Source organism: Chinchilla lanigera, unplaced genomic scaffold (genome assembly GCF_000276665.1).
Source record: "Chinchilla lanigera isolate Chin_1 unplaced genomic scaffold, ChiLan1.0 scaffold00013, whole genome shotgun sequence".
Lineage (NCBI taxonomy): Eukaryota > Metazoa > Chordata > Mammalia > Rodentia > Chinchillidae > Chinchilla > Chinchilla lanigera.
Genome location: NW_004955414.1, coordinates 3,587,583 through 3,601,280, shown reverse-complemented (window position 1 = coordinate 3,601,280; position 13,698 = coordinate 3,587,583). Strand labels below are relative to the sequence as shown.

The following is a 13,698-nucleotide window of genomic DNA, read 5'->3' as shown; positions in this document are numbered from 1 at the left end:
TCTTTGCCTTCAGCTTGGACATCCTCTCCTGGCTTCTAGCGCAGACTCTTCGGCTTCTGCCTTGGATCCTTCAGCCTTCTGGCAGCATAGACTCATCAGCCTTCTGTCACAGACCCATCTGCCTCCTGATATGGACTTGCATGGGACACTGCAGTGAACTGCAGACCTTGGACTGAATCCTTTGGTCTTCAGTGTGCAGACACCCGCTGCACGCTTCCTCATCCCACTCTGTAGCTGACCACTGTAAGCCAATCTTGTAATTTCTTATACATTTGTATAGCTTGTGTTATATCTGTTTCTCTAGTAAAACACTGACTGATACAACCACAGAGGTGCCATCTCAAGAGGATATGGAGGACCAAACAGTGTCTCTAAGCCTGTGTAATACAATTATGGCAATTTTGACAATATTCTGTCCCCATCATCTTGTGACTGGACTTCATTACCCTCTTACCTAGTCCCCTACTTTTTCCGTTATTGTTTTAGATATGCAGCCTAGCTTATCTTTGAAAACTTTAACCTCATGAGTTTTACACCCACCCTGCCATGGCTTAAAACTTTCCAAAGGGTTGGCATAAACCCCCATTTCACAAGAACTAATATCACAAATCAGCAAGTAGGACCATATCAAAATAAAATACTTCTGAATAACAAATGAATTAGCCAGAAGAGTAAAAAGACAACCTACAAAGTGGGAAAAAATATTTCCAGCTATTAGAGAAAGTCTATCTAAAGTATATAAAGAGATAAAGAATAGACCTCCCTACATAAAAGACCCAATCACATTATGGAAAACTGAAATGAATAGACACTTCTCAGAAGAACAAGCACAAAAGGTTGATAAATACATTATAAAATGTTTAACATCTCACCATTAGAGAAATGCAAATTAAAATAATACTTTGATTCCATTTCACTCCAGAAAAGCAGCTCTCATTAAGAAATAAATAACAAGTGTTGGTGAGGCTGTAGAGAAAAAGGAACACTTCTACATTATTGCTAGGAATGTAAACTAGTATAATCACTATGGAAATCAGTATGGAGATTCCACAAACACATAAAAATAGACATTCCATTCAACCTATCTATTCCTTTTCTAGGTATCTTCTCAGAAGAGTTAATGACATCATATTACAGTGATTCATGCATAACCAGTTTTATAGTTACACAGTTCAAAATAGCTCAATCTTCGAAGCAGACTGCAGGACCATCAACAGATAAATGGATAAAGAAAATGTGATATTTACACACAAGGGAATATTACTCTGCCATGAAGAATGATAAATTTGAGTGATTTGTATAAAAATGGATGCACTTGAGACTATAACGTGAAGTGAAATAAGTCAAATACAGATACTTAAATAGCACATGATTTCTCCTATATGAGAAAGCCAAAGTATAAATAGAGAACAAGTTAAAACACAGATAAAAGGAAATGATGAGATAGATCTTCTGTAAATGAGGTGAGGACCAAAAGATGAAGGGAGAGAGGAGGGATGGTAAGGGCAGGGAATGAAAAAGGATGTTATGTGCATGAACGAACTGCCCGTGAGAAATGCAGTCACTGTATACTGTATACATGCGGTAGTAAAAACACAAAGTAAAAAGTAAATAACTGTTGCCTTGGTTCAAAATACTTTGACAGCTGTCACTTTTTCTGGTGTCATTTCATACCATTACTTCCATCACTTTACTTCAGCAACTCTGGATTTTTATTAGTTTTCTGCATGTACTAAGAGTGCTTCCCCTCAGGCACTCGATATTGTCACTGCTGCTGCCTTCTTGGGTGGAGCTTTTCCTATGGTTCGCTATTTCTTGCCTTTTATTCTGGCCCTGTTGATTGATCAAGGTATTTCCTGATGTTTAAAATAAACAGTACACTCACATCTACCCTGACAAATACTGTTTTTTATTCCTTTTTTTCCCCTCTTCAATTTCATACATTTTTATGGTGATGTAAGTGAAAGTTTAATCTTTAGAAAATTTACCACTGAAGATTAAATTTTCAGTAGGAGAAAATAGATAAAAGCATGAGTCTGGCATCCAGGTGCCTGGTTGTCTTATCTAGATTAAGTAACTTAGCCTTTTCCATGTTTCTGTTTTCTTCTTGGACATGTATGTAATATAGTGAGTAACTTAATGCAATGAAGATTACATATTCTTAGGACAGTTTCAGGACATATAGCACAATCAACACCTGTCAGTAATCACTGATTTCTACTTATACTCTGTAGAGTATGAGCTATAATACTAGGGGAGGGGTTGGCTTATAATAAGTGCTCTACAATCATTTGATAAGTACATTAAAAATGCACAGTGTTTAATATTTCATGGATCAGAATACTGAACAATGGACTTTTAGAGAACTGACTGTATTGTTTGAGAAGTCAGGTTCTCAGATAGTGTTGACTGATGCCAAACCTCTGTAACCAATACTAAACCTACAGTTTGATTCCCAGTGTAGCTAAAGTGACTGTTTTTTAGTGTTGGATTCCTCAGTTTGAAGGGTTTGAGTACCAAGTCCATTGCATATAAGTTGCACCTTACTTTTTCCTGTGTAAATCATGGTGAAAATTCCTACATAAAATTTATTGAGAAGACTTTCTTTATCACAGTTATTGATGCTTCTCTAAAGAGAGTTGAATAAATCATTTCATATTTCAGGAAAATTGTTCTGTTCTTAAAAAATCCCCTGTAAGAGGGAAAGCAAAATGCCCTTAGATGACCAAGCTCAAATTTAATCACACTTTTAGGAAATGTTTCTTCTGCCCAAAAGTGGTTCTGTCATATCTTTTATCAAGAAAGTCTTTGTTCAGTATACCACCCTCTGAGCAGACCCCAAGAGATTTTTGCAAATTTAGCGGGATCATGGTTTTCTTTTTGTTTTTTAAAGATATAAAACCATTTTCTAGGAGTGGAGGTGATCATATTCCCCTTAGGAACTACTCTTTTCCCTCCGTTGTCAAATCTAACACTTCTTAAACAGAAATAAAATCCTCCTAGTACAATTTAAGCCAATTTCCTGTGGTGAATCTTATTAAGGATGAAAAACAGCTGGCCACAATTTTCTACATAATAAATCTTCATATGCCTGAAAATAGATTTAAATTTACCATTTATTTTCTGAGTAAGCTCCAACATTATTATTAGTCCCTTCCCACCCAAACCCTTCCCAGCCAAACCCTTCTAGGCTTCTTCTTTCTGCCTACTGATCCAGATCAGTTTAATTCTCAGGCATTACCAGTTTTGGCTAAACACAATTTTTGAGTTACTTGTCCGTGTCTCCACTGCACATGACAATTCTTTCACTAAAACATCTTCATTTGAGTTACACGAAATGCAATTTTTCTTACTATGTATTTCTAGTATCAGGATGCACTAATATAGGTTTCATAGTGTGTGAACATTATGAAATCACAATGAAGTCTTTGTTATGTATAAGTAAGAAACATACAAACTTCTTGCAAATTTGAATATTGACAACAAATTTTACAACTTCTCTTTAGATTTCATTTGTAGTAACTATTTTGTTATTGTTGGTGCTATGTGACTGAAATCCTGGGGCAACTGCTTAAAATACCAAAATACCCTAATTAGGTAGCTTTATTATTGGAAATAAAATAATTGATTTGGTTGGTAACTTTAATAAAATTAAACATTTATTTTCTTAACATATAGAACTGTGGACCATATAGCTCAGTGGCACAGTGCCTGCTTGGCAAAGTGCAAGGACCTGAGTTTGATTCCTGGTACCAAAAAGAAACAAACATAGAAATAGTCTTAATTCTTTTAGATTAAGGTTCAATTAGCCTGCTAACACTTTCATCATTTTAAATATGCTGAGTAATGCAGTAGGTACTTCCACTTATATGTCCTTAATTAAATCCTTCATGATTTAAAATATGAATATCTTTATACATATATGTATATATAATCTCAAGAAATTGATATTAACAGTTTGAAATTGCTTAAGCATTGCAAATTAAACAGCTAAGGAATGAAATGAATAGGCAGGGATTTATTAAAATTATATTGTCTTGTTGATTTTGAGGATGACTTCAAGAAGGCGATCATAAAGCAAATCTAGCTGTCTTGTAGTCACCACTGCTGGAACTTCTGAGTATTTAAAAAGTTAGTTTCTATTGCTACTGCTGTTTTAACCAGTACTATTGAAGTAGTAACTGAGGAGTGAATCTTAGGTGGCAGGTAAATCAATTAGGTAATACTCCCTAATGCTTCTGAAATTGCGGATCTGATGGGGATAGCACTGAGATGAGCACATGTCTTACTGTTCAAATGAGAGAATTAGAAGAGAGACATTGCCATACAATCTGTCTTACAGGTGGTAACTATTTCTTTTATAATTTCTATACAACAGTGTGTCATCACTTAGTGACATTTAGTATGTCTGTGAAGTGTATAAGTCAGAAATTTGGGATACATACTGGGAATTCCTTGTTTCCTTTACAAAATGTGTTAGACCTCAGTTTGGATGTGGGGGCTTTGGTATCTGGGGTTGGAGTTATCTGAAGGTTTGTTTCATAAATCTCACTGATGTTTGGTGTCATTTTAGATTTCACCTTGAGGCTGATTGTGGAGTGTCTACATGTTAGCAGCACTTGAGGGCTGCGGACTTTGGAGGTAATTGAACTTATACAATATTGTAAGTCTGTGAAGGTAAATGTTTAACTAACAAGGCAGAATTTAAATTTTTTAAGGATTAGACAGATAGCTCTTAGACTTGACACCAACGTATAATCCATAGAAGAAAAATTGATAAATTATACCTAATTGAAGTTAAAAACTATTTTTCTCAGAAGACACTTCTAAGAGGATTGTATAAAGCAAGAAACTAGGAGGAAATATGACAAAGAACTAGGATACATAAAGAATTCCCACACTCAACAGCAAAATAACCAAATAACTTGAGTTTTAAAAAATAGGTGAGAGATGTAAACAAACATGAGCCTGAAGAGGAATGACGTGGTCACCAAGCAAATGGAAAGATGTTCAAAATCATTTAATATTAGGGAAATAGAATTTAAGACCATGATAAGATAATAGTGTATGCTCACTTTCAGTATGGTTAAGACAAAAAACACTCACCACACAAAAATGCTGGAAATGATACAAAGAAATTGGACACATTGCTGATGGGAAAGTAAAGTATTACAGTTATTCTGTGAAAAAATGGATAGTTTCTTCCCTAAGTAAATATAATTACCTTACAGCTACACTCTTGGGCATCTATATTGCAGAAATGAAAACCTATGCTCACCCCAAACCTAAACCAGGATGTTTATAGCAGTTGTATTTTTAATAGCCCTAAATTGGACACTACCAGATGCCCTTCAGTGGGTGAATGAGTGCATACATACTATAGCATATTACTCAGCATTAAAACTGAATAAAAATTGAGACATACAACTTTGATGAAGGTACGGGAAATTATGCTGAAAGAAAAGTCAATCAAAAATCATACTATCTGATTCTATTTATCTAAATTCTTAATATGACAAAATTCCAAAATGGATAATATATTAGTGATTGCCAGGGTCTGGGGTCTGGAGGTGGAAGGATGCAGGCGAGAGGACATAGCTGCAATTATCCAATTATGAAAGGCAATAAGAGTGACTTCTATGGTCATGACATTCGTGTTTTCACTGTGGTTGTATGTGATAAACCTGCATAGAGTATATACACAGCTCCCTACACAACGGAGTGCATATAAAGCTTGTAAAATATGAGTAAGGAGGGCAGATTTTCTTGACATCTGTACTGTGATATTATTGCATAGTTATGAAAGATGTTTTCGTAGATGACATGGGGTTGAGGGTATATGGGACCTCTGTGTATTTTTCTAATTACTGTATGTAGATATTAATTATCTCAAGATAGAAAGTTAAAATATGAAATAAAATAGAACCAAACAGGCACATTATAACTGATTTTAAATTGTATGAGATAAATTTTTAAAAGAATCTACATAAAAATTTAAAATTTCATTTAACAAACACCAAAAATTACAATGGTAGCTTCTCAATGAATAAGGGGCTAACCAAGGGATAATGAGTGATATCTTTCAATTGTCAAAATCACTGAAAATGTAGAAGTCTAGATCTATGAAAATCATTTCTCAAGAATTAAGTATGAACAGAATTTATCACCAGTAGTACTATAAGAATTGTCCTAATAAAAAGGAAAATGACCTCAGATTGTAGATCATAAGTGGAAGGAATAGGAAAGTACAAAATCTCATTATATCTAAGGGATTGTTTACTGAATAAATACTGGACAAGTTTAAAATATATGAAGGGTCAAAAAAGAATAAAATAGTTTCTAAGTTAGGGTTAAAATTTTATTATTATATCTTTAATATATACAATAGGGTGTTATAAGATATATGTAGTAAAATGTTTATGTTGGTGGAACAGATGAACTGATCTATTATCTCACTGTCTTAGTTACTTTTTTCTCCTTGCTGAGGCAAAATACTTGACAATCAAAATTAAGGAAGGAAAGGTTTATTTAGCTCATGGTCTGTGGAGGTGTCAGTCTATACTCAGCTGGCTCCAAGGCAGGGTGGCATGGCACAGAGGCAAGGGTTCAAGGCGACAGAAGACAGCAAAAGCAGCAAGGGCAAAGCCTCTTTTCCTCACTTATATTGTAAGCAAGCTCCCACCCCGCCGGGTGGGTGTAGCACTCATGCCATCTCAGTTCCCTGCCCTTATATAGGATAAGGATGTTTACAAAGTGAGAACCCTGCTGAGTTGCTTAGCTAAATTTCTAAGTTTCTCATATTGACACAGTATATCAACCAACACACTCACATAGTTACCCACCTACCTTAGCTTCAGGTATATTCATATTGTCAATGGAAAATGGCAGAATCTCCTTTAGTAAGACTTGTATCATATATATTCTATTACCATAGTTTCTTTATGCATTCATCATTGATGGTTTCTTTCCATTTCTTGTCTACTGTGAATAGTGTTGCAGTGAACATAGTAGTACAGAAGAAACAAGATTCTGTATGAATTGATAATTATTAAAGCATGGAAGTTCATGATATTTGTATATCATATTTAAACATTGCAGTCATTAATTATTTAATGTAGTATTTGATTGTTGTTTTAATTTATTTTCTTTTAATTATCACAGAGAGTGAATTTTTCTGAAATTGTTAGCCATTTTTACTGATGTCTTAAGCAAACACAGCAGGTTTGTCACAAATGTTTTTCTAATGCAATTTTGTATTTCAATCACATATCTTTATTTTTTAACAATTATAGAAAGTAGTGTTTTATCATAACTTCTAGTACAATTCAAGAATATATTTGGCAACTACTTGATATAAAACCTTGCGTATTCAGGGCATGCTCAAGTTTTATGTTTCTATTGTGACCTTCCACTAGATATTTACTGACAACCTTTTGTTTTGTTAGGATTTCCTGAACATGTTTCTCAGTAAGGAGTCTAGTGAGGGACAGATTTCAGCAAGTTCCTGAGCAATACTGAATTATTTTTCCAGATGGCCTATAGAGAAATGTCTTTCAACAACCTGAAGATTTGTGCTTGTACTTATGGGAACAAATTGTTCTGACTCATTAACTCGTTCTACATGATACCATGATGGTGGAGATGATGTAAGTCAGGCTACCCTGGCCACCTGAGATACCAGCATCTCTCTCTCTCTCCCTCTCTCCTTCTCTCTCTGTCTCTCTTTCTTTCTTTCTTTCTTTCTTTCTTTCTTTCTTTCTTTCTTTCTTTCTTTCTTTCTTTTACTAAGGAATTTTAAAAATTTACCATTTTAATAAAACCACAGAGTTCATTTCAGGAGTGAAAAGCCTACTAGTTCAACATGTTTATGCAAAAAGTTGTTTATGAACTTTTACTAGGCAAAATAGAGTGAATGAATGAATGTTCATTTGTACATGAAGCTGTGAGGAAATAATTATGGTTATTGTTTTGAAGAACAGTAAGAATAAAAATCTGAACAGATTATGCAGCTAGAATATAAATTTAAAGAAGAGAAATAAAGAGGAAGAATATAGATAGCAAGAAGCAAAATAGAAGCTGTGAAAGCTGACTTGCTGACAGTTTTCTATTTGGGATGGGACAGGAAGGGAATAAGTAGTTGCAATGTACAACCTATTTTTCCATCCAAAATTGAATTCTCTCTTGCTCTCTGTTTATACAGGTGCAGGAATGAGATTTGGCAATAAGAAATTTTGTAATTCACAATGGTAATTAAGACTGACCATTTAGTGAGGGCTTATTATGAAGCTAAAAATTGTGTTAAAAGTTTGTCAAATTTTCTACCATTCTCATTCTCTGTGTGAGAATGACCGAGAACTCTATCTGAATCTTCCTTCTTGCCCAGAGCACCAAGTTCACTCTAGGGTTCCATGAGGTCTCTGAATGTCATCCCCAGACATGCATACGGCCCTCTGTTTCCTGGCAGCTGAAGAAGCCTCTCAATGGCTGAATCCCCTGATGTGTTTTACTCTTCAGCTTTCTCTTTCTGACTTTCAGATATGTCTGTTGCTTGCCTCATCTGCTGTCCTTTGTCCCAGGTGGCTATGAGCGCTGCATATTTTTAACTGTGTTTGAAAAGCTGCTTTAGAAGGTACACCAGCCCTAAGAGAATTCCAAAGGAGGGAAAATATGCGAGCTTCCGAACCAGTCCCTCGGTGAACCACAAGTCTGACTCAAATGCCTCACCAAAACTAACCCCAGTTGCTTGAGAACAAGGACAGTAGGGGATGGGTAAACAAAACTGTTACAGTGCACTGTAAATTTAATGTATAAAGTTGGAATTAAGAAATACAACTAAAGCAGACAATGTATGGTCCCCTCACACTGTGTTGTGTGGTTCTGTTCAGTTAGTGGGTGCTGTTATTACTATGGAAAGTGTGTTTTTCCTCTTTTGTTATTTTATATGTTGTAGACATAGAGAAGAGTACTTCTGAACAAGTTAAAAACTTTTTATTACTTTTAAATATTAACTTGTTAACTCTAATGTTCATAGCTACTGATATAGTAGCTAACCAAGGGGGATACAATTTTCATACTATGTCTTCATTGGCTTCTGTTCATCTTCATATTCATCTTTATTGTAATTGTCACATTTACCTGTGAGCTGTGTCTTTAAATGACAGCGATATGCTGTTTATTTGCTGGTTCTGTACACTTCAGCTTGTTTAGATTTCTATTAAGCATATATTATGTATAAGCAGTATATATTTGAACATCAGTTTTGAATATGGCTGTGATAATTGCAACAAAAATAACATCATTTGAGGAAAGTTATATAATGAATTTATCCCCTTTCCTTTAAGAGTGTCATAAAATGATATAGAGCATAAGTAGTTCTTTACTCTATGTCAATATTTTGAATCAGTTACATACCTATCTCTGAGTGCTAGCTACTGAAGACACAGTTAAGAAAGATATATTTTGTGCCATTAAATTATCCTGGTCTAGTTGAGGAAATAGGCTTATAAATCTTTGATAGTAAAAGTGATAAGCATACATTAAGGTGGCCCCCGTGATACACACATCTTAGTGTTCATACCTGTTTATAAGCCTTTCATTTTGCATGTGAGTAGGACCTGCAGCTTGTTTCTAACCTAAAGGAGAAATTGACAAAGACACGGTATGACGCATGTGAATCCCTGTTATGTAAGGAAGTTTTCCTGCTGTGAGACTTACGCTTTACCCTTGCTTCTCCTCCTCTCTTTAAAGGACGGGATGGAATGAGTTGTATGACCACAAGCAGATGAGTTATACCAATCCATTGAGAAAGCCTGGAAACAAATTCTTCCCTATGATTCTCCAGATGAGAATCAAGCCTTTCTTGACACTTTGATTGTATCCTAGCAAAGAAATCAGCTAGGTTGTAACTAAACCTGTTATTTAGATGTGTCCTTGAAGCTACTAAATTTGTGATGCAACAGAGAAAACTAACTCAGCAATTCAGTGCTGAGGGGCCCCACGAGCACTGTGTCATTGCTGTAGGAGTCAGCGAATGTGCAGAGATCATACTCTATGGTCAGGGAGGATTTCTAGAAAATGAAAGTCTTGAGCAGAAATTATATGACTACTAGGTAGAAGAAAGCATTAAAATGTAGCTTGGAGTTAGCTAAAAGAAAGAGGATTAGCATTTTGGATAAAAGGAAAGTTCTGAAAGGATAGAAGCAGAAATTATATAACATGTTGGCTGTGCTGTGTATGTTTTTAATGTTGCTAAAGAGATGGTATCTGAGTTAATATGATGAGAAATGAGAGGTGGTCAGGTCTAGAAGTAGTACAAACCTTTTTGCCTTGATAAGATTTTCAAATTTATATGATACAAAACTGTATAATTTAAACTGTGGAAGAGATTATCTGATTTGTATACAAAATTTACTTCACTTGGGACATGTATTATAAAATGATTCAAAAGCCAATCCTGGCTTTCAAAACATACATTAGAATAATAAATAATAACTGACTGTTAGCTCCTTCCCCCCCATTGTGCTGTGTAAATGCTTCCACAAGGCCCCACCTGTTTGTCTTGAATCTTATTTACCCAGTGCCATAAGAGATAGTACACTGTGGGCTTTTCTCATATCTTACTCACTTTTACTTCTCTAGAGACTGTAAAAATATCCAGCACATGATTTATGTTGATACAAGATTGATTGTTATTGGCTGTGTATGCCTCACAGGCACGACTAAGGGGAAGTTGGCAGTAAGTTTAGAAAAGGCAGAACGTGAAAGGGAGAGATGAGAAAGAAGGGAGAGAAGAGAGAGGTGGAGAAAGGGTGCGAGAAAGGGAGAGAGAAAGAGAAAGAAAGACAGAGAAAGAGCGAGACAGAGCCAGAGAACAAGAAAGCAACTATTTATAGTTCAGAAAATATGCCTAAAGCAAACCCCAAATAAATTATCAAACAATTGATTTTTCTTCTTTTTTGCAAACATGTAATATAGTATGTTTACTATTTTTATAAGTTTATAATATACCACAAAATGAGAAAAAAGCAACAGCCACCAAGGAATTTAAAATCAGGAAAATTGTATCTCACAGACTATGGCATTTATGATGGGAGTTATGTACAATAGGAAATTTGGATAAAAAGAATACTTAGGAAGTAGTTTTTGAATAAATTTTTATTAGAGACGTGTTTTGGGTCATGCTGAGATATTCTTAGAAAACCCACATGATAAACTACTACTTGCCCCTTTTCTTTCTTTCCAACTTCTCTGGTATACTCCGGGCATCTTTCTTTTGCATCTGTGTCATTGCGCTAGCATCTTGCTTGAATTCCTTGTATCAAAACTAAAATAGTGTGGAGAAAGAATAGATTTTCAAACACATTATTGAAGCCTAGTCTTCTAACTCTTTATCTAATAGCCTAGTTCTTTTGATCCTCTCTTTTTTTAAAAAAAAGGTCTATTTGTAAGGATTATGCAGAGGATTAAATAAACTCTTTATGTATCATTAATCACAATAAATATAATCTCTGGATATTAATAATGATTTTGATTTCTTGTAGTTAAATCCATGCAAATAAAGTAGGTAGACACTTACTAAGAGGTACCAAGGACCACGAGTTGCTGGGCCTTATCTATAACCTTGTCTTTACTTCCTGTGAGATTTTAGATACATTGCTTAATTTTTCCAAACACATTTTCTTCGTATAAAATTACAGTTATGTCAGCATAGCTTTTCCATCTTCTAAATATTTTAAAGATGGCTGCTTTTCATACACATTGTTTGTAAAACAGAGATACAAAAGGATTTATTCATTCAGCAAAAGTTTCTCCAGTACTTAGTACCTTAGGTACTAAGATGAAATGCTGAAGATGAAAGACTTACTATTGCATATTTACCCACAGAGGTAGGTCTTCTGGGCCAAACAAACAATTAAACAAATGTTTGTAGAATTTAGTAAAATTACTACTACTGTGGTCTAACATATCCACATAAAACATTCTAAGATAGGAAATTTGAATTATTGAAGTTACTGTTCTATATTCATTCACACTATTAAATAGTAGTAAGATTATATATAATTAATATTTAATTTATTACTAGTGTATTGAAACATCAAGAAATGTGATAAAAGTTGCTTTCTTCCTTGAATATTTACAAACATATTAGCATTATGTTCTTTGAAATACTCTTTTAGCTGCAGTCCATTCTAAGCTTGTCACAAGTCATAAGTAACCTTTCTACCATCACCATCACCAAACTTCAAAAGTTGTAGGAACAAAGTTATACACATATGTAATTTAAAATTTTTGACTACAGTAAATTTGTGAATCAATTTATCTGTCACAGCAGGAATCATGGATTATATAGAGTCTAAAAAAGAGGAGAAGGAGTTACCATCATAACTTATAAGTACAGTCTGTAATAGCTGATATAGTGAAGGCATGAATGCACAGTTGCACGTTCTACCTTTGAGAATTGTCTGCCAAAATTCAGTTTCAGGGAGCTCATTTTTAGGTATCACTTTTGCAAACATCACTGTCAAGATGAATTTTTTCCTGTATACTTCTGAAGCTAGTTCTTTGATAAAATTGTTAAAAGATTCTATTCATTAGTCAGTGTTTAATTCTGAAAATATTAATTATTATTGCATTAGTGTTTCTGAGGATAATATGCATGTTTTTTAGTGTCCTATGTGCTAATACCTGGTATCTTATACAGTATGGGTTCAAAAAAGGCTTTTGAATAAATGAAAAAATTTAGTTCTTTCTTTATTGTTATCATTTTTTTCCCTCTGTCTTCTACATGGGTATTGTGAAATCCCTGCTCTCTGAACCAGCCCCCCAATATTCATAGCTTGGTGCATAATAGCAATTTAGTAGGAATTGTTTTGGGAGGTGATAAAGACGTCACTTTTCCTTCTAAGAATTATTACAATCTAAGGACCTTCTTCCTAGAAGGATGCACATATTCTTACATGTACAATATTTATTTATACTTTCAGAGAGTAAATGCCATCCCTCTTGCCCAAGTTTATTATCATGGTGAGAACTCATGGAATAGTATTAAACCTATTTAAATGATTCCTGGAGATGAGACTTACTAGCTTTTTGGAGTACAATTATTTTTAAAATTTTTAACTAGCTTTTTAAGGTCTCTCCTCACAAAAAGATTAGGAAGTTGATTACATTGGAAGGATAGATCTTGAAAAATATTTAAATATTTAGAGACTCTATAGGCTCCTAATGTGGAGGGGATGCAGAAACTGGGTAAGTGGGCTCTGCTCAGTAGTTGATCTTGGGCACCTACCGAGGGGTCCTTATGATTGATTTTATAATTCAGGAACACAGTGACAATTAGGCACATTTTATAAAACATATTGTTGGTTAGTTCAAAATCTGTCAAATACCACCCCCCAAAATATTTCAAACTAATTTCTCGTCATCGCTGACTTTCTGGGTTAAACCTTCACAAGTCATATTGACCCTATGGACACATCACTGGCTTCATGTGAGATGATCTAGCTCTGCCATTTTCACTGAAAAACTTCTAACAACTTTCTGATCTAACTTGATCTCAGTTTCCATATCTCCACATTGGTAGTGCTAATATTCAACAATAATACCTCACAATATTGTAATAATAACATGAAATTTGTTTGCTAAATCACATTTGCTCTACATGATGTTTGTCTTACTTTTCTTGTTGCTGAGACAAAA

General features: G+C 34.5%; 1 long non-coding RNA gene across 1 annotated transcript in view; it reads left to right on the top strand.

The window, feature by feature from the left end:
- LOC106148033 overlaps positions 1-13,698 on the top strand; it is a 120,264-nt gene that overhangs the window by 98,260 nt on the left and 8,306 nt on the right. Inside the window, exons 2-3 of the long non-coding RNA XR_001233145.1 lie at positions 4,574-4,641; positions 7,446-7,646. This is a non-coding gene — a long non-coding RNA (uncharacterized LOC106148033). The remainder of the gene's footprint in view (positions 1-4,573; positions 4,642-7,445; positions 7,647-13,698) is intronic.